Here is a 3,043-nt window from a genome sequence, read left to right as displayed (position 1 = left end):
TATATATATATATATACATATACACACTGTATATGTATGGAGCTTTAACTGAAGGTTTTGAGTTTGGTTGCATTTTATTTATTTACTTGTTTTTTTTACCACATCACTTAAATTATATCTGGACCGCTCCATTCCTGACTCATTTTCTGTGCTGACATACTGATATCTAAAAAAAGTGGGCGACACATTTTTCTAGTGGATGGGTCAAACTGTGCCATTTCCATAATGTTAACGTGGAGCATATTGCACGCTCTGTCACCTTGAATAACAGCTCACACTGAGTGATTTGTAGCTCCACGTCTACATGGAAATGGCCACTTATGGTCCTAAAACCAGACAAATGCAGGAATGACACAAATTCAAATTTGTGATCTTGAAACCCCTAACATCTGTGATATTTTGTTTTAAAATGTATGATATTATACTCCATGCTGTAAAGTGAGCTATAATGTAAGTGCCTGTGTTAGCAAAACATCTCAGGAATGATAGAAGCTATTTAAATGAAACTCTCAGGTGATAATCATTGCGTTCTAGAATTGATAACTTTTGGAGTCTTTCCAATTCAAGATGGTCGCCACAGCCAATTGAACTTATAAACACAACAAAGGCTATAACTGTCATTTTCATAAATATAGAGCTACTGTTTGGTGTAGTTGTATCTGCACAACCCATTCTTCAAAACAGCACCAGATTATGCAAAATTGTGCAATTGCACTTAACGTTGTTTTGTTTTTTTTAAAGATTGAACCAAACTTGCTAAAACTTTGTCATTTTCCAGACAAGTTGAGCTTAATTTAAACCTTAATGTGATAAGAAAATATGCATTCCTTCAGAGAACTGATTTTGTTGTTTTAAATGTTTTCTGTACTCGTTCTGTATCTAGTTGTCACATTTAACAAGAGGTTTGCTTTGATTCTTTTGCTAAATGTCCTTGAGAGAAAATAAAGAAAGGAGAATAAATTCCCTTCGGATTAAAAAACAGGGAAAAGTCTCTCGGCCTTCGGACCAAAAGCCAAACGCTCTGTTCTAGAAACAAAAAACAGCATGCTCCCAGAGTGATTCCAACATATGCTCGTGCTTCGTTTCGCCACACTTTTTTTTAATAGCTACAGCTATTAAAAGCTCCTAATTCCCCGTGCCAACAGTCATCAGACTCCCCAGTCCCATTTCAACAATGGTATCTCCATTTGGACCAGTAGATGTAGTGCCAAGGTGAAGTGGTTTGTGTCTTTGTCTCCCTGTGCTGTGGAATGGTTGGGCTGACCTTATCAGCCATGCAGACCTCATATATAAAATAAAGCAATGTCATTTTGTCATTAATGCCATTCAGCACGGCTGCTGTGAGGAGGCTCTCATGTCGACTGACATCTGCAGAGGCACTGACCTCCTGCACCCTCGCGAGGCCCGTAGGATCAAGTGCGCACCTGCATAAACATGAATGCAGACACAGCGGGCTGGCTTGTTCCTTGACGAATTGACTCTCAACAACCATAAATTGTTGCTGTTTTGCTTTCAAACAATTCTCAGCTACTGCCAAACTTCAGCTCAACATCTGTGGAAATGACCGAGTTAAAGGCGTTTGTGTTTGCTAAAGTTGCTCAGCGTTGGCGTCCATCTTGAATACATCCGGTGATTACTTTCTGAGCGATGTAAAGCCTTTTCATTTGTTCATGAGGTATTGTGCTAACAAGCAGACATACACAGGCACAAACACGTGCTGAAACATTATCGCCTGCCACTGAAAAACAAAAAAACAGGCAATAAATTTACATATTCAGATCTCCTCGCTGAAGTAATTAGAGGAATTTTCAGGACTTCTGCTTCTGCTGCACACCAGGAGCAGATGGAGACCATATGATGCTGTGGCTGACCTGCTTATCCTCCTCATGGCTCCCAGTGTTGACCACTGTGAGGCTGAGATGCTTACAGGCGGCAGAGGTGTGCTTTTATTTTCTAGAGGCAGTCAGCTGATATACGAGCCTGGCTGAGAGTCTATATGACTAACTGTGTTCTGAATGTGACAGCTTACTCTCGGAGCTGTGGCTGCAGTGGATGCATGGGAGAAAAAGAAGCGCGGGAGTTGTTTTATTGATCAAGAGGAAGCTTACTGATTTAATACTTCTCCCATTCGTTGTCATAAAAGTACACCCCCAATTCTGAAGAGAGTGGGGCGTTGTGTAAAATGTAAACAAAAAACTGAACACGATGATTTGTAAATCTCATAAATCCATATTTTATTCACAGGGGAACTTAGAAAACATAACAAATGCTGAAGCTATGAAACTGTACCGTTGATTTTTTTTAGAGAAAAATAAGGTTAAGTTGATTTTTGTGGCAGCAACACATCTCATAAAAGTTGAAACTGGGTCATGTTTTCCATTGTGGAGCATCCTCTCAATAGTCTGTAAACATGTCTGAAGTGAGCAGACCAGCGGCTGGAGGTTTAGAGAGAGGATGCTGTCCCGCTCTTGTCTGGTGTTCAACAGTCCTGGCTTTGAGAACAGATGTGCTAAAACCCATATTTACATTTTTTCATTAATTCAGCCTTTCCAGATGTGTGACCTGCCCGTTCAATAATCACTAATGCACCCCCATACCATCAGAGAGGCAGGCTCTTGAGTTGTGCACAAATAAACATCTGGATGTTCTCTCTCTTTAGTATAGACGGCAATGGTTTCCTAAAAGATCCAACAAAGTTCAGTCAGGTCATCTGGACGGGTTCTTTTGTTGTTGTTGAGACATTTTGTCCGTCATCCAAAGGACTTCATCAGTCCGATGTGGGAATCAGCTTGTGGAACTGAGATTGTTGTGACTCCTTATACTCATGAAGTCCTTTGGATGAAGGATGAAACGTCTCAACAACAACAACAACAAAAAAGAAACCGTCCAGATGACCTGGCTGCATTTTGTTGGATTTTTTTACCTGGATTATTGAGCATGATCTTTGATGTTTCCTTAAAGAATTAAACATTTTGATTCATCTGACAAAAACTGTTTCTTTTATTTCATTTCATTTTAAATAATGTTTGGCCAAAAAAAACAA

The sequence above is a fragment of the Nematolebias whitei genome, chromosome 11 (genome assembly GCF_014905685.2).
Source record: "Nematolebias whitei isolate Nwh7 chromosome 11, NemWhi1, whole genome shotgun sequence".
In the NCBI taxonomy this organism is placed as follows: Eukaryota; Metazoa; Chordata; class Actinopteri; order Cyprinodontiformes; family Rivulidae; genus Nematolebias; species Nematolebias whitei.
Note: the sequence above shows the minus strand (reverse complement) of the source record.